This window comes from Danio rerio, chromosome 20 (genome assembly GCF_052040795.2).
Source record: "Danio rerio strain M-AB ecotype USA chromosome 20, GRCz13ab, whole genome shotgun sequence".
NCBI lineage: Eukaryota > Metazoa > Chordata > Actinopteri > Cypriniformes > Danionidae > Danio > Danio rerio.
In genome coordinates, this window is record NC_141040.1 from 32,012,433 (window position 1) to 32,032,442 (window position 20,010).

General features: G+C 35.4%; 1 long non-coding RNA gene across 2 annotated transcripts in view; it reads left to right on the plus strand.

Annotated features, from left to right (window-relative positions):
• Positions 1 to 19,095, plus strand: part of LOC147832231 (uncharacterized) — a 328,520-nt gene extending 309,425 nt beyond the window's left edge. For both annotated transcript variants that reach the window (XR_015518505.1, XR_015518504.1), the window contains one exon: positions 17,903 to 19,095. This is a non-coding gene — a long non-coding RNA (uncharacterized LOC147832231). The remainder of the gene's footprint in view (positions 1 to 17,902) is intronic.
• The last annotated feature ends 915 nt before the right edge of the window (positions 19,096 to 20,010 follow it).

Consider the following 20,010-nt stretch of genomic DNA (forward strand, 5'->3'; position numbering starts at 1 on the left):
TGATCAGCAATGCAACGATTGGCTGACGGCACAGCAGCGTAATGACATCATCTGATTAATATTCAATTATCCATGTGAGCAAAATTACATCAAATTAGCAGTAAACGGCTTGTTAAATATGACACGCAATAACCTTCCACATTTGTTGTGAGCTGCAGGCTTTCCACTTTCATGTGTCAAGAGTATTCATCATCTATTTCAATGCAAATCAATGTACTTAGTTCTACATTTAGAAAATATTTTCTTTATTATTGTAGCCGTTTTTTAATCGGTGTAAAGAATAACTGGTTGTTTACAAAAGCGTTTTCATATTGGTAAAGGCGTCTGCATCTTTTGTGAAGCATCAAATCACAGGCATATTAACTATCAAAACATGTTTATGACTGCTGAAATGTATTATTGCTTTAAAAAAAGTCACATATTGTGCATTTCTATTATACACAATTTGTACTAAAGCAATCTAAGAAGTTCATATCAATAAGTTTTCTCTTTGCACCACCAGGTGGCAGTCTTTGTACTTTCATTTTGAGGGTGCAGATTGCATACGCTTTATTAATATGTATAACTTAATTTATTTTATTAATGACTATAACTTGTATCAAATATGTATCATTTTCCCAAGTGTATATAACTACTACTGTAAGAAAATATCAGAATTCAGAACATACTTTCTGTATTATCTTTGCTTGAACTAAGCCGATCTAATCCTGTTTATATGAATTGAACCTGCTCCGATCAGGTTTGACCTAGCAGAACTGTTGCTATGACAACAACTCTCGGATCAGCTTTGAAGAACGAAACAATCCTGGATCGTGTCAAATCGTCAATATCCAAATCCAGCTAACTGTGTAATCCACGTACGAAGAACGGACCCCAGGTCACATAGTATTCTATCTTTTGTTATTAACTACCTAATGAGAAAGAAGCCTTTAGTGGGTTAGAAAATGATCTTCTTACTTTGCTCAGCTGGCCTTTAAAGAGAATTAGCAATTCATCCTCAACTTTTTTTTTTTTTTTTTTTGACCAGGTTGTGGTATTGCTCAGATAACACATCAAACAGACATGGGTGCTCCTGACAGATTTCCACTAGTTTTTCCTCCATTTTTTGGGTCCAAATAGACTGAAAAGAAGCACTTTTATCTTCTCCCCCAACCTCCCGCTGACCTGCAGATACCCATACTAGTGAATGCTGCTCTCTCATTGGCTGTAGGTAATCGCAATGTTATTTTCAATCAGAACTCATTTCACACGACATGATTTAAATCGCCATTTAGCATGTCAAATATTTCATGGGTGTCGATGACTCATTGGCGATTCTCTCAGATAGCTTCTTTGATAGGTCACACTGTGTAATCGTTACTCACGTGAAGGAGCACCAATTTGCCTGTGATTTCAGGAATTTGTCTTTAATTTCTCAAAACTAGTTGGCGAGTCCAAATCGGGGCTAAAATCATGCAGTCTGAACTTGGCATAAGCTGACATGCATATGCAAATGTTCTTATAGTCAGGATAATTTTTTGTTGGTAGAACAGTGTCAGCAGATATTAAGGAGACTTCTAATATTCTAATTAAAATTAAATGGCTTGTAGTTGCAGTGTAAATTATAGTCAACAAAAAAGTGTCAATCTAGATAAATAGATAAAGATTTATTTCAAATAACTATTCGAGATATTGTAATAATTTCTAAGAATAGTTTGTAAAGAATCGTGTGACACTGAAGATTGCAGTAATGCTGAACATGGAGTAATGTTAAAGATTCTGCTTTGATTTACATGAACAAAATTACATTTTGTAATACACTGCCTGTGCCAAAAACATCTCACACTGTAATATTTCATGTAATGTAAATGTATTTAATTAAACCACTTTTAGCTTTGATTACTGCATATGTTCACCATATTATGTAATGTTACAACATTTATTCCCAGCTCAGAGATGCATTATTTTTTCACCAAGATCTTGTATTGATGATGGGAGTGTTGGACCATCAGGCAAAGTATTCTCCAGCAAATTCCAAAGATTCTTAATACGGTTAAGTCTGGACACTTTGGTGGCCAATTCATGTGTAAATAAAATGCTCCCTGAACTTTCACAATTAGAGTCTGATGAATCCTGTCATTGTCATCTTCAGAAAAAAAAATCTATTGATAATTGGATTGGTAACAAGGTTATTGGAATAACCTGGTCATTCAGTATGTTCAAGTAGTCACTGACCTGTTAGTGCATATTATGTGGCTAGACCTGACCAACTGAAGCATCTCCAAATAACAGCACTACCCCGACAGGTTTGCATTGTATGCAATAGGTATAATGGATGCATCCACCTCTTTCTTACCCTGATGTTTTCCTCTGGAACAGGTTAAATGTGGACTCATCAGAGCACATGCCCTTTTTGAATTGCTCCCTTTTTGGCTTTCCTCTGATTAGACTCACCGATAAGTGGTTTTCTTAAGACTACGCAGCTGTTTAGTCCCAGTCCCTTGAGTTTCCTTCACGTTGTGGATGTGAAAAACTCTTAGATTCACTATAAAAAAATAGTCGTTAGTTATCCTGTCGTTTTTTTACAAAAAAGTTTAAGTGATTTCAATCAATCAATCAATCAATCAATCAATCAATCAATTTCTTTTAAACCACATTTCGTCCTCAAAAGATTATGGTTTCCTACTATCCTTTATTTTTTAATAATGTGTGGACAGTTTTTAACTCTATTTTGGTAGTTTTTCTTTTATAATGAGCCCCTTGTTAAAAGCAAACAATAATAATAAACTTTAAAGTATAAAGTGCCTTTTAAAGTAGAATTTCAAAGTGCTTTATATTTTTTAAAAAGTACTGTGGTTTTCATTTCAAGTATGCAACAAAAGCAAATATAGAAAAAAAAATTGGTTCTGGCCATTTAACTGATAAATCAACTTGTTGGATCGTGTACCCAAAACTGCAAAGCCTGAATCAGCATACCTTCTGACAAATTGATTAATTCATCATCCGAATGATGAATTAAATCCTGCAGTTTTCAGTTCAGCTCCAAAAAGTGTGAATTTACATAAAGAAAAAAATAAAAGTATGGGAATTTAGTCACTTATTAATGCACATTTCCCTGCAAGAGTTCTTTTTCAGCGCATCTAAAGAGCCTCGCATATCGAATCATCCTCAGGCAATGCATTTAGACAAGAAGACGAGAGCAATTCAAGGTCTGTTGTGAAAGGCAGGCTCCAGTGTTGTAAATAGGCATGTATTCAGGCACTAATTAGAATGAACAGACTTGTTTTCTGGCACATCTAGGTTAGACATCACCTGCACAACAAACCCCTTACCCTATACATCATTTATTCAGTATACAATCTTGACAGACCTCGGTTTTTTGATCGATTGCTAGTGATTTCCTTTGTTCACCAGCTCCCAGTAAGCAGAGCGGCAAGATAAAGATAGGGGTGATAGTAAGTAAGCAAAGCTCGAGTTTGTCTAACCCAGTGTAGAGATGACGATTCATTTTGTAACTTGCGGAGGGATTTACACAGCAATCCAGACAGCAAATAAATGGTGCGTAATTGATTTGCACAGAGTAAACAGAGCATCCTCTCTAATGGCCAGGGTTTATTACCTGCCTCTGTAATCATCTCAAGTTTAGAGGTTTTGTGTTCTGATCCTTTCCAGGTCCCTTGAGATGCTTCCAGTGCTCAGAAGCCATGCATTCGCCACTAGTAAAAGGCACTTTTTTCAATAAGCAAATATTTTTCCTGTTAATAAATATATATTATGTGTCTATATATATATATATATATATATATATATATATATATATATATATATATATATATATATATATAAAATATTCACTTTTTTCAGAAAGCTCGTGATCAGGTCTATATTTGAAATAATGAACTTTTTGAGCTCATATTAATAACATGCTCATGATCATTAAAGTGCTCTGATATCCATTCCTGTCAAAAAGAGACAAACGTGAGAGTGATGCACGGAAAAACGGGAGTGATGCATGGAAAAACAAAGGAGAAGCCGGGAAAATAGCAGCAAATGATGCTTCTGCAACCTAAAACATAAACAAACTGCCATGTTTAACTATTATGATCACCTTTTGGACTGTTATGAACTCTGTTGTGGACTGTTATGAATGACAGAAATACTTTCTAACAAGAGGCTACACATGCTGCAGAAGATTACAGACACATGAGAGGTTTGCACTGACTGTGGGCTATATTTCATGTGGTTTTTGAACCAAAATAAAGTCTAAATGTATGCTGTGTGTAGTTTTTCTGTAATTGATAACATATCGGAGACTGTGATGGGCTGTATGTGCTCATATGTTGCATTTATTTATTTATTCATTTTATTTAATTGCAGACATTACAGTAGGCTATTAAGCACTGTCATTGATCTGCAGTTATAATTTAATCATGTTCATAGAAAGATTAGTAATGAACATGTATACACAAGTATTCATGTGTATAAAGCATCTTTTTTTTTTAAATAGTGCTCGATATGTGAACGACCCAAACGGCTTTACTGTAGACATTTCTTTGCATAAAAATAACGTTGTCCGAAACTTTCTGTCGTACACCACGCTCACCAAAAGGGTACCCTTGGTAGGAAACGCAAGCCTGATAAAGGTGACCCATAACGACTTGTACCGTTCCGTACTGTACCTCTCAGTGGAAACAGGCCATAAGTAACTTACAATTAAGCACACTATTGCTGATTTGCATTGTATGTTTTTGCTCTACCTTCAAGCACACCCAGATCAGAACTGCTTCAACACTGAACAACACAAAGACATGATGTTTTGTTTCTGATTAATTCACTAGCTGTTTTTGAATAAACTGATTAAGTAAATGTTTTAATGGTTAAAATATGACTTTAAATTTACATATGTGATATAGACACACACACAAAAAAAAACTTTAAAATAACAGCCAACTCAATAGTAGTCCTTTGGTTTCAAATGTATTTTTTTAAATGTGTTTTTATATGTATATATATATACACACGCAACAGTTTTCTGTATTTTGTGACTCATGTTTTTTTTAATTATTACTTATGCTATTTAATCTCATTGCAAAACCTTTTTTTCTGACATATTTTAACCTTAAAATGATTTTTAACAGTTTAAACGGATATATTGTCTGGGTTGGTGTATTTTATGCTGCCAAAACCTTGTAATAAGCCTTTACAGATGTATTTTTCTATATATTATTTTTTATATATTATATAATTTCAAATGACTAAAATGTCAATGTCAAAAACACAAAATACAGAAACTGTATTTAACAGATGTTTTTACAGTGTATTTTGAAAGTGTGTAGTATGCACTTAACCCTTACTGTAGATTATGCAGTAAATAACTGTAAAATAGCCAGTGTTTAGCTGTAATGAAAAGAAACAGTATTTTACTGTAAAAGGAGCAGGATTTGTATGAAATTCTGTAGTGCAAAGAATAAATTACAGTAATTTACTCTATGTACCATTACAGATATTTACTGTGATAATAAATGGTAAATTACTGTTCAACCATTACTGCCCCATCTACTCTGATGCTTTATGTTCCTATTTTATATTTATTTTATCTCTGTGTTTTCTTTGGTTCCTTTTATGTTTTTAACATTGAGTATCAGGAGTCAACTAATGCCACAGAGCTTATTAAAGGGTAAGTGTAAGATATGGACGAAATGCATTTAAAGGCAAAAATATTCACACAGAGCAAAGAAATTGTCACAATAATTTTTATAACTTTGTTTACTTTTTCTATAATTAATCTAATTTAATTGCCTAGTTTGACCTATAGTTAAGATTTTAAATTGCACTTTCAACTGAATATTAGTATTTTGCTAAATAACTAGTAAAAATGTGTTATTTAAAAAAAATATATATATCTTAAACAACACACACATACATTTTTGCAGAGACTCAATGAATTTGTCTGGAAAACTGGCAAGTAAAAGTGCCATTAACAGTATAAAGGCTTTCCTAAATAAATGTATAAATCATGATCTTTGTTGTGTTTTTTATTATTACTACAGATTTGGAACGACATGAGAATCAGATTATTATTATTATTTTTTTCTATGGATGAAGTTTATATTATAGTATATTTTTATTGTTTTTATTAAACGATATGTGCATAACTGTGATAAATGTAGGCAGTTGCTTTGAAAATATGCTATGTACCAGGGGTGTCAAACTCCTGGAAGGCCACAGCCTAGTAGAATTTAGTTCCAGCCCTGCTTCAACACACTACCTTTAGATTTAGTTTGATCAGGTGTGTTTAATTAGTATAACTGTACTGTTACTCTGTAGATTGTGCAGTAAATAACTGTAAAAAACAATGATTTAGGCATCACCACACACTCCCACAGGCTGTCCGTCTTATTCTAAACACAAAGGTGTTAGAGTTTTCAGAAAATGCTGGCCCTTTAAGAGAGCCAGGTGTTTGATTTGTTTACTGCTGAGTGTGCTCTATTCTCTGTCTATCAATTCAGATGTTGAGTCTGATATGTTCTAGGCTTTAAATAAGAATCTAAAATGAGTAAGTAAAATGTGTTCAAATGTTTTTGAGGGTTTATAAAATAAGGCTGTGTTTTAATTTATATTGTTGTTATCTTGAACTGTGTACTTGAAAGCTACATTGTTAGCTAGTTAGCCTCTCCTCATATAACTTCTTACATTACTTTTGTTTAAGTATTTATTGGATATTGCATACTGCCATAATGTATAGATGCTAACAGTTGTATGTATCTTTCTGGCAACTAAGCCAAAATTAAATTCCTTCATCTCAGTAAGGTAACATATGCACATCATCACAGGCAATAACAAAAACATGATACACATAGCCATCCACACATAAAAGCTCCACTGTCCGGTCCCAGGTTGTGAGTTTGTTGCTAAGTATTTTTCAGAGCTGTGTTTCCATCTATGAATTTATATTTGAAACAATAAAAAAGTTTGTTGTCATGAGATAATTATAACAATAAAAGATTGGATCCATTGGTTTTTCGTTGTTGCCAACTTTTTGTTTTCTATAATTATTTTAAACTTTTTGAGATTTGACAGAGTTTTTAATTATTTAAAACTTTAAAATTTAAAATAATTATTTTGTGTTTTTTGCTGTTCAGTTTTTTTTTTTTTTTTTTTTTTTTGCATGGTCAGCATTAAGGAGAGAGTAACACATTTCACTGCAGCACTTTGTGTGTGTGTGTGTTTAATGGATATGTGATTGTGATAAATGTTAGCAGTTGCTTTAAAAGTATGCTATATACCAGAGGTGCTTAATCCTGTTCCTGGAGATCTACCTTCCTGCAGATTTCAATATAGTTGGCTGGTCCTCATGAAAAAAGTTTATTACATTTTTGTGTCAAAATTATCAACATTTAAATTAATTCGAAAGGTAATACAGCAATGTTTTGATGATGAATGAACTCCTAGAAGTGAAAATGTTTTAATTACAGTAGTTATGTAATTGCATGAAGACATTCAAAATCCATGTGTTTGAACAAATCAGTTGAATTAATGATCCAGTGACTGATACAGCATAACGTCTGCTGGCATAACGTTATATGAAAGATCTTTTTATATGCCTGCCATTAGGGCACAGACTGACAGTCTGTCAGTCAGGAATCCACAAGCATAGACATCTCAAATGATTCCATCTCAGTGCTGTTTTCTTCATCATACTGAGTACAACAGTGACTGTCAAAAATGAAACCTGTTTTTGGTGATCCTGTTTAATATGTATTATCATCATAAGTAATGGAAGTAAGTGAAATGAACAGCTGTCAAAACCGGTGGAGTTCATAAAGTTAAAGGCCATTCAGATTCTAGTCTGCTCATTCTTTAGTCTTTCCTCACTGTTTATTGCTGCTTTCAGAGGTACTGTAGTTTTGTTTTCTTCCCATGAGCTTGAATTCTTTCAGGCGACAAGCTTCATCAAGGTTACCCGCCTGTGCCACTGAGGTCACATAACAACTCTGTGTACTGCCCAAATGCTTTTTACAGCCATTAAGGCTTTCCAGCTGATGAACAGAATGAAGAGCAAGGGAAATGTGCTAATAAGTTTATCCGTGTGGTATTTTTCCCCTGTCAAACTAGAGGATCCTGAGATGTTCGGCACACAATCAATTTCCCCTCTCTGCAACCTTGTAAAGTTTTTTTTTTATGTGTGTGCACCAAAATGTCTTGGGTTTTCCTGATGGAAAATGCCATATATTGAAGCCTTCAGCTCTTGCTTGTATAATCCAGAAGATTACTGTAGAGCTCCGAAAGCCCAAAGTCAGAGTGAAATGTCCCTGGACACAATGGCCTTGCTGTACCTTGCAGTAAGAGCCCCGTGCGCATGCCAATTTGAAGGATATGTGAATTCAATGAGCTGTGGAGCCAAGTGCCTTTGTGGTTTCAGTACTGAAGTTTAACTTAAAGAGAAAAAACTCAAATTAATTTAGCCTTCAGTACAGCCTGTGTGTCTCAGTATATGTAAGCAAAGTAGCTTTGGGTCTGGAAAAAAGGCATATTAGAGCCGACTGTAAGAGCTATGGCCAATTATTCCTAATGGGTTTAGCAAAACAGGATCTGAGAAGAGTGAGCGAGTGCAACCGATAACTGTCAGTGAACTGAACAATCTGATCCATTCACCCTGATAAGAGAAAAGAGCTCATCATTGAACTCCCTGAAGTCTTAAAAGTAACACCCGCATGCCAGCATTTACTGCTGTGTGCCAACATCTCCAGCATTTAAATCAGAAGTCAGTAATTAAACAAGTCAGTAGCTAAAAGATTCATTAAAATGACGAGACTTTATTTCACTCTTTCTTTTACAGTGTTTGCTTATAGTAGTGGGCCAGAAGCTTTAACAAAAGTTTATGATTCACCCTGTTTAAAACACACAGTCATTATATATATATATATATATATATATATATATATATATATATATATATATAGTATATCAGAATTATTAACCCCCTTTGAATTTTTTTTTCTTTTTTAAATTTTTCCCAAATGATGTTTCACAGAGCAAGGAAATTTTCACAGTATGTCTGATAATATTTTTTATTTTAAAAAACATTTTAAGGTCAATATTAACATATTAATAGAAAAAAAAAATCTTCTCTCTGTTAAACAGAAATTGGGGCAAAAAATAAACAGGGGGCTTATAATTCAGGGAGGCTAATAATTCTGACTTCAACTGTATATCATTGTGTGTTTAATTTAGGGTGAATGTTAAAACCTGCCATTATATGTATATATACATTTACATTACAGGGTATTTACATCCAAATCAGGAGAACGGTGTAGGAAGTACAACGGTTTGTAAATGTGCCTTCCACTAAAAGTAATTGGACAATTGACTTCTAAGCAGTTCCATGGCCAGGTGTGTGTTATTCCCATATTTTTCAAGTTACAATGAGCAAATAAAAGGTCCAGAGTTCATTTCAAGTGTGCTATTTGCATTTGGAATCTGTTACTGCCAACATTCTAGATGATATCGGAAGAGCTTTTACTCTCAGTCAAGAAAGCCATCATTAGGCTACAAAAAAAAAAAAAAAACATCAGTGAGATGGCAAAAACATTGGGCATGGCCAGAACAATTGTTTGCAGTGACGAAATAGTCTAGTGAACTAGTCTGCAGTAACAAAAACAGAAGACTCATTAGTAACTCAGTTAAACCTCAATTAAACCAAAAAGTCACTCACATTCCTGATATGCGAGTCCCATGTCACACTTAATACACTACAATTATTATGGTATAAATACAGCACTACAACATACAAAAGAGAGAGATCAATTTAGAATGTCACTAAACAGTTTAATAATGATTTGATCAGCTGTATCTAGAAATTATGAGTTTTTCTCCTCTAAGGTCTTATTATGCGGCCTCCGTCACCATCTTATGGATGAACAATGTCTTTGGTCAGCTCCGTATGACAGGCTGGTGGATGCCGACATGCTCTCTTCGAAATTAGAAATATTTAAAATAGGCCCTATCCTTATAAATAAACTGCATAGTTGCAATCTAAACAGCTACATTCTTGCCTAAAAAAAGCCTTATTGTTTAAGTTTATTGATCTGCTGTGACTCCATGTGGGTGGATTAATACACTAGATTCAAGAGGCTGTATTAATTCTGATATTGCAGAATATTACACGGCTTTTAGCCAATTAGATTTGAGAATCAGACAGAACTGTCTGGTTATATATATATACACAACAGTTCTGTCTGGTTCTTGAATATGATAGGCTGATAGCTGTCCGATATTCTGCAATGAAAGCACTGGTTCAGCCTCTTAACCCTTCACCCTTGAAATGTTCACCCCCCCATCCCCCCCCCCCCCCCCCCCCCCCCCCCAAAAACTTACAGCGACAACAAGGACAATGTGACAATGTTGCACTGTGACAAATATTCCTACAAACATAATGTATTTTTGAGGCTTTTTTTTGTTGAAAATGTAGTTGTTTGCATTGCAACTATGCAGTTTAATTTATGCAGTTTAAGGGTAGTGTCTGTAGCTCCCTCCAGCAACAAACGAGCAAGAGTCTTTTTTTCTACTGACTGGTTTATTTTCATGTCAATTTTTTTAGTTCTCAACATAGAGGGCAGATCAGAAGACACCAGATGTTTACCAGACATAAGAACTAAAAAACATCCAACAATAAATTACTACAGTGCATTTACATATCAAATTAATCTAAATCACCACAGTAAAGTCACAAATAATATAATGATCACATAATCTTAACTAATACAATTTAACTTCATAAATCGCACAGCTTATAAACAAACAGATAAATGCACAAACCAAACAAATAACAACAAAATCATTAAACTTCAAATCAAACAAAACCAACAAATCATACAAAACAAACATACCTCATTGGCTGGTTATGGAAGGGAGAAACCCAAGAAAAGCATAAGCATTCCTTAGCTTGTTGAATGCTAGCGGCTAGAAAGTGAATGCATTTGTCTGTCTACTCACGGTGGTGCATCATTTTTATATAGTTCCCCCTGCAATCAGCTTCGCCTTAATTTGTTCCTAAGTGAAACTGGCATAAGATCTTAAAAGACACATGACATATGCTACAGTGTCTATTTTAAAATAGTTAGAGATAGCGCATCGGTGGCCATTAGCCTGCCATACTGAGCTGACCAAAGACGGTTGACATTGTCTACCCACAAGACGGCGAAAGGACTGCATAATAAGCCCTTAGAATATTCTGACAGCCTAATTTCTAGCCAACAACCATAACAGTATCTTATTTCTTACAGAAAACTCTTGTAATATTCAGAGACAAAAATTGGCAGGTGTGCTGGTAAGTGATATTCTAATGCTGTGTTCACACCAGACGCGGAACACATGGAAAAATCACTCTGTTTGCGCATAAATAGCCGTGTGAACATTTGAGTTTACTTGCTTCATTCGCACATCAAACCCCGCTTCATTCGCGCATTAAACTCCGCTTCATTCGCACGTCAAATCTGCTTCATTTGCGCATCAAATTCACTTCAGAACAGACGCGGTTTTGCATGATGGACAGAGCTTTTCTCTGCCCGGTGTCTCTAGCTTCATTGTTAAATGGCTAACATGGATTTTATTAAGTAAATAACAGTTTTTTTTGTGCTTTATGAAGGCTGAAAAACAGCGTTGATTCATTTAGGGCCGTGTGTGAGTCCACTAGATCCTTTCAGAGGTGTATCCAGCTCTGTGAGCTCATATAAATCCTTCAGAAACTTAACTTGGATGATGGAGGCTTTCAGTGGTGCATCTGACTGAGCCGAGCCCAGTTTGATGAACTGTTGTCGGTGTCAGCTTGAGGATTTCCCCCACGCCACCAACAACAGGCGCTATGTCACAATCATGCCCCCACAAGAGCAAGCTGCTGATTGGTTAACGCCCCGCAGGATGTCTATTCGCGCGTTTGCATTGACTTAACATGTAAATCACTCGCGCTTGACCCTTTTTTCTGTGTCTGGTGTGAACACAGCATCAGCCTATCTCTCTCTTTTGTATGTTGTAGTGCTATATTTATATGGATTTACTCGCATATTAGGAATGTGTGTTGTGTTGGCAGAAAGAAAGAAGAAATGCCTGCATGTGTTTTTCCTTATCGCAAGCACAACAGCAGTCTGGTTGTGATTGCGCTGCTTTTTTCAGGGTTAATTATTGTGATATCCCTATTGCAACAGAGAAATACTGTAGACTGTAACACTGTAAGAAGATATCTCTGTAGTTTAGCCTTATAATCTTAAAATGTCAGTAAAATGTTTTTGTGGCAACACCTGTTTTGTCATCATTTTAGACATTACGCCTGAGAATCATTCAAAGACTAGCTCTAAAGGGAAGTTGGTGGATTAGTAACGGCTTCTGCTGTTTTGATGTCAGCTGCAGATGTGAATGAATAACAAAAGAAAGTAGTTTCTAATACAAAAGGGTTTTTAGAATCTCCGTGTTTAATTTTCTTTTTTATTTACATGATTGTGCTGTTGAACTGTTGTATAAACACTATCACATGAGTAGCAGTGCGATATGGCTGTATATCAGCACTGGTGGGACGATGTGGCCTTGTGCCAAAGCACGCCTCCCACCAGTGCTGATATACAGCCATATCGCACTGCTACTCATGTGATATTGTGTTTATATATATGTGCGATATTGCTCATATATATAACTTATAAAATTGATCAGTGCCAGACTTTATCTTGACTGGAATATACCAACGCTATCTCACAGCAATTATTTACTTTTTGATTTTGTGGCTAATTCCTTTTTAAATTCGTACATTTCCGTATGACTGAACTCATACGAATTAGTATGAATTAGCCACTAAACTGACAAAACGTAAAATACTTACGTTTCCTCGTGAGATCAGGCTAAATATACAGTATAATAGGAAAGATGGGGTAGTCAATTAAGTATCACATAGAGTATTTAGTTAACAATTTGACTATGTCTAAATTGTAGTGTTTGTTCATGATAGAAATCTTTTCACTTCATGTCCTATTTTCTAAAATACAACCCAAAGGTCTAGATATTGTTGTCTGAAGTTGCTCAGTTGGAGTTTCCCAGACATCCAGCCTTTACTTTTCTGACAAAAATATGACCCAAAGCCCCTTTTCCACACTTGCTCCACCTACCCATCATGAAATGGTATATTACACTCCATAATGTCATCCTTGCTCAGCCTCCATCAAAATGGAAATGACACAGACAGACAGCCAATCTATATGGTAATAATACAAAAGTTTACCCCTGTACAATACTGAGGCGAACAGGCGAGCAGATATCAACCACCCCCTATGATTTCATAAACTAGTCTCTGCCCACTGCTGATACATCCTCATAAGACAACCTGAACCAATCCTGAGCGACTCTGCCAGCTCTGTAAAATGTTTCCCAGGATCTACACTTAGACAGAATGTAGGAAGACCTTATTGGCATTTGAGGTTGAAAGCAGAAAAAAAGAGGTAACCTTAAGTTCCCAAATCCAATTATACAGAGATATTATATTTTAATGGATTATTGATTCATCACATGCAGGGCATTGGATTTGGTTAGATACCACAGTTGTTTTGCTAAAGGAGGTCTGGGTCGAGCTCCCCGCTGTGATAGTCAAGTATTGTAATTGTGAGTTCTATTTGTTCACTGCTGTTGTGTTTTTCTGTTGCAAATGCACTGATATTATGATGCCCATTTCATCCTCAGCATTCCAAGAAAATATATTGTTGTGCTACCTGTAACATCAAGGATTAAACCAAGGGAACCTATAATTCTGTACCAATACGAGGCTCAGTTTTTTTTCAGAGACTCTATTGGTTGTGACTCAGCCCGCATCCTTAATGAAATATGTGCTATGAAAGGTCAGACAATGGTTACTGTTCCTCCCTGCTGTCTGCATGATGATTGAAGGTCTGTTTGGAAGCTGTCTTAGGTATTTCAACCTCATATTATTCCTCTCCGCCAGGCTTTAGAGAAACTTCTAAATAGCCTCTCCATCTGGAGCTGCTGGTGGCAGCGTGTGGAAGGGAGGCAGTTGGAGCTTTGTAAAGTGGGCCATGATGCTTTTTGAATCAGGTCTGTGGCTCTTCTAATATTCATGTCGAAGGTATAATTCTAAGTGACCTTCTAATTATCCGATGAAATACTGTCTTGTATGATATTGCATATATGTCCTGCAGACATGCCTTCTCTAGACTTTCAAGACTTCATTTCAGCCCCTGGGAAATTAGCCAGCGAAGCTTCGAAGAACCATGCATGAATGCGATGAGGCAGCTCATTAAAGCTGGGGATAGAGCTGGAGTCTTTAGAAATGGCAGCATAACACTTAGCAGCCTGGGGGTTGACAAGGCCATGTCCAAAATGTCTGTCTGAAAGGAATCCCCCATGACCTCCCCGACCACCAACACCAAAAAAATATCTGAAGAGGCGTGAGATGAGAGGTCAGACAATACTGTATTTCCTGGCTCAGTGTGAATTCGGTCAGAACAGTTAGTTCTGTTACTCAAATTTAATTGGTTTTCTGAGGACACTTTTGACTGGCTGTATCACTCTGCTTTGACAATGTCTGCATTTTCCAGACAAATCAATCAATCAACATTTATATATAATGCTTTTTTTTTTGGAACATCAGCTTTTCATCAAAGTGTTGTACATACATGAGTACAAAACAAAGAATACAAAGCTAAAAATTATAAGGTAAAATAAAATAAGAGCCCCGGCACAATACCAAACACCATAGTATAGAGATAGGTCTAGGGTCCACCACTGCAAATGCAGTCCCACCTGCTTCTTATCGAATAATAAAAAAACAAAAATAGCCTGAAAAACCTCTTGACACTGGATAAGAGATTAAGATCGTTAAATCTATTGTTCATTGAACAGGGAGCCAATGAAGAGAGGCCAAAATGGAAGTAATATGTAAATGGAAGTAATATGTTTTTATTAACAAATCAACTGCAGTATTTTGAACCAAACTTTGAGGATCCAGAATATTCAGTTTAACAGAGAACTGTAACTGTTTTTAAGTTGCTATTTGCTTTACAGTATATGTAGAGAATGTTGATTAACATTAACATTTTTAATTTCACTGTAAAATACAACAGTCTTCCTGATAGTAATTTACAGTACATTTTAACACAGTTGGTGGTATAAAACTGTAGATTCTTTAAATACCCTGTGCACTAGGCACTTGTACACATGGTGCTGATGAAACTTAAATAATTTCAGACTTCAGAACAAATTTAAAGAAAGTTTGAGGGTGGAAAGCTACAGTATGGATTGGGACAGTGACCCAAAGCACAAGAGTAAATCCACAGCAGAATGACTTCTGCAGTAGTCCAGTTACAGTCCTGACCTCAACTTTGTAATGTCACCAGACATTCCCAGGAAACCACAAACTGAAGTGTGAACTCAAACTGAAGTTTGACAACATCACATTTTTACTCCCAACTCATCACATTTTGACACATGGTCAGGACCCCTCAGCACCACTTTTTAATGTACTGGAGACCTCTGTGGCATAACTTTTCATTGCACAGGGCACTTTCACGTGTTTGCTTTGTCAGATTCAGACACATGCATACATTTTATATTTGATAGATAAGTTTGAGCACCAGACATTAAACAAACTTCTCCCCAATATAAAACACATAACAGGCAGATAACAGTCGGGTTCAGTGTTTATCACACACAGAAAACCATTTTATACAAATCATGTTGTATTCCAAGCCTTCTGGCATGTTTATGTGAGGAATAGAATGAAGCTGATGGTTTTAATAACCAAAAACATTCCCACTCCATTAATGATAATCATATATCATTCAGAAGATAAATCCAACCATTATCGTGATGAAAAACAAGAGACATACACATTTCACATTAAAACATAGCATAATGCTTCTTCGGGCAGCAACATTACAATTGCTAAAAATGCTAAAATATGTAATGAATATACCAAAGTATTGTGAATGTTTTTACTGAGGATCACAGTATGATATACATGTGATAATGACAGTTTTACACCCCAATATTATATAAAATTTGTTTTTGAAAATTATTTATCAATGTGACACAGTGGTTCAGTGGTTAGCACTGTCGCATCTCAGCAAAAAGGTCGCTGGTTGGAGTCCTGGCTGGGTTAGTTGACATTTCTATGTAGAGTTTGCATGTTCTCCCTGTGTTGCCGTGGGTTTCTTCCGGGTGCTTTGGTTTCCCCTGCATTCCAAAGATGTGCGCTCTAGTTAACCTCAATTGACCGTAGTGTATGTGTACACTCAAAAACATAACTCATTGGATCAATTTTTAATGCATATTTCATGAGTTACATACAGTTGATTGAGACTGATCTCAGAACTAATTTTAGGTTACTGCTCACTGAGCAAAGCAACAAACTGCTAACATAGCTACCAACACCCAAAGCATGGATGCTTCTGCAAGATTGTAACCTCAAAACTCATAACATTACATGCAAATCTTCTAAATCTTTAAACTAAAGTTGAAATAAAAACAAGTCTTTACTTGTTTGTCAACAATTCGCTCTCTTAATTTAATCCTACGTAAAGCACGCTGGGATATACAAATCCCCTAACCAGGTTGTTTGGCCAACACTATTCCGTCATGTTGTCCAACACAAAACGCTTAAATTAACTTAATGGTTTACAATTTTAAGTGGACTGAACACTGAACAAATAAATTTATGGAATCAGTTTAGTCTCAAAAGAAATTCATGCAAAAGACACGATGTACACATGCGTAGCCAAATTCACGTGCATAAAATCAAATTCACGTGCGTAAAATATTTATTTATATTCACAAAAAATTTTCACGTGCTCAAAATAAAAACACATTTTCATAAAATACGTTTCACAAATGCAAAACACCATTTGCAAATGTATAAGAGTGTACAAAAAGTTTTGAATGTTTAAAACTTGCGAGTTTATCCTGAATGAGAATGTGCAAAAACGACTCCCCCTGGATACGTGTGTGAGTAGTTTTTGAAATGAAGCGCAGAGTTTGTGTCATTGACTACAGCTCTCATCTGATTGGCTGAAAGGTACGAGTTACCCTGCCTCTGGCAGGAAAGTCTCAAAAATACTCACACACGTATCCAGGGGGAGTCGTACGTGAAAGAGGATTTGCACATTCTCATTCAGGATAAACTCGCAAGTTTTTAACATTCAAAACTTTTTGTACACTCTTATACATTTGCAAATAGTGTTTTGCATTTGTGAAACGTATTTTATGAAAATGTATTTTTATTTTGAGCATGTGAAAATTTTTTGTGAATATAAATAAATATTTTACGCACGTGAATTTGGCTACGCATGTGTACATCGTGTCTTTTGCATGAATTTCTTTTGAGACTAAACTGATTCCATAAAATTAGCCTAAGATATTAGACGAATTGTTTTATTTCAGCTCATTTTAAGGTAACGTAAACAAGCAGCAGTAATCTTTTTATTTTGAGTGTGTGAATGCAGAAGTGTATGGGTGTTTCCCAGTACTGGGTTGCAGCTGAAAGAACATCCACTGTAAAAATATGCTGGATAAGTTGGTGGTTCATTCCACTGTGGCGACCCCAAATGCATAAAGGCACTAAGCCGAAGAAAAATGAATGAATGGATGTAAAAATTTATCAATTTATCTTTAAGGACAGTTTAATGTTTCAAATTTCTCTTGACGTTTTTGCAGGTTTAATCCACATTTACTGACACTACATTTATAGATTTTTAAACTAAAATTCACATTAGCATGTGACATTCAGGGTGTATTTAAAACAAATACATAATTTGCAGAAAACAATATTTGGAGCTTAATTCTGAGCACTGATTCAAGGTCTCAAATGGAATTTTTTTTCTTTGATTTCCTTCTGATTCTGTACTTAAAAACGACATTTTTTCTGTTTTTGCAGGATTTGTTCTACATGGAGTTGCACGTACTGTATTGGCAATGAATGAAAATGGCAAGTTGAGTATTTCCATTTAATTTATAAAAACTGAATATGATGTCCTTCAAAATAATTTGCTATTTGTTGATTGCTCCAGTATTTAAGTGCATCAAGAGCCTTACACCTAAAGTGTAATGGCATCATTAAAAAAGTTTTCAGGGCTCAATTTAAGCTTTTCAAACACACATAGCCTTGTACAGAGCACTTCTCGACATGCACGTTCCTTCAATTACCTTCACAAAGTAGATGACACTTAAATATGTGTATGGTTTTGATAATAGTTCAGATTTTCTTGATTATTTCTCTTTCATTCCTTTACTCTATCAATGAGCTTTCTGTTTTCCTTGCTCTAATATCCGGCGCACATACATAGTCGCATACACAGCTGCTTTTAAATATGTGAGAGCTGAAAAGATTTTGTGTGAGACCAAGCACATATGCTCAGAACCACTAAGCATAAAGCCAATTAGCCAAACAAGCTTCTTTACATCCCACTCATAGCCTACATGTTGCTTAAAATAACCAGACTTTCCAAATTCCTGGATTTTTCTCCTACTGTTTATCTTATTTTACTTGCATAACGTCTTTATCACACTTGTAATTTCATATGAACTTTTGATCTCTTTGGTTCTCAGAGGCAATTTGTATTTCCACCCTATATAATTCTATAATTATTTTAAAAGGTTGTAATTACATTAAATTAGTGTTTATTTACATTCAGTTGATTTCATTGTTGTTTGGCAGGAAGCTTTTCTCAAGATGCCTCATTAAAATTTTAATTAGTTTTTCATCAAATTTTATATCCAAAGTGACTATAATACACTGAAAGTACACTAATCAGCAGGCTCCAGAAACAGTTTCCAACTGATAATTTAAGACTAATTTGTCCAAGTTACCCTGTGGTACTTTGGAATCGACTTCTTAACAGCCTTGGGGTTATACTTTTCTTTCTTTCCTTTTTTTCTTTTTTTATTTGGTTTACAGCCCAGATTTTATTCACAAGACTGCTAGCAGCATACAGAGTTCTCTACAAACAAAACACTGTGAAAATGATTGATATCAGTTTAAAATCATGTCTCCACCATTGATAAAAACATCACATGCATGTATTATTATTGCAAACAGTGTCTTTTTTGCAAATAAAGCTCATACAGATTCAGGGCCTGGCTGAATGGCTCAGTATTTGGGCTTTGGTCAAATGGTCAAGGAAGAGACAAAACTAGATTGTAGCTTTTGACTATTTGAGCTCTACCATACACCCGGCGCAATAAGGCATGATTTGTTTTTATTTTCAGAGCAGCACAATCCTAATGTTCATGTAATGTACTATGTTGTTTAAATGACAATTTTATTTGTGCCATTTTGTGGACTCATGGGTGTGCCAGTCTAGAACAGAGGTGTGTTGAGGCACATTGTTGGCGTGTTGCTATTTTGAGGAACTGAAATAGACCATCCCATTGACCATCTAAAACCTAGTCTAAAGTCCAACGCAGAGGACGTTGGTTGTGCGCCTAAGTGAGTCCAAACGCTAAACACATTGTTTAATACACAAATATATTTACATATGAAAAAAAAATAAAGAACTAAAATGTTACAAAAATGATTATTTTGTTATTGTTTTGGAGGGCATAAGAATAGTACATGTGTTTGTATATAACTTGTATATAAACAAATATTTGCGCTTAACAAACTAAATTTCAGTTGAGTGCATACAACCATGTTTTCTTATCCATGAAAGTAAAGGAGTAAAGAGTAAAAGTAAAGTAAAGAGAAAGTTCGGAAGTCGAATAGCGGACGTTCGTTTTTTATTCACGCATTGCAGATTGTTTGTTTAACTGTTTTCTCGCTAGTTAGGCGTTTAGTTTTTCCTCTTACAAAGTCTGCCATGTAAATAGCAAATGTGCCATGGTGCAACACAACTGACTTTTAAAGAGAATGAGAGATGAGAGTCTGATTGGTTTAATGCATGATATGCTCAAAGCACAACACTGTTGGACCATGTGCCGGGGCGCAGAGCGTATTTTTCTGTCCTTAAAATAGCAAAAGTAGATTCGGACGCGCCTTTAATGCTT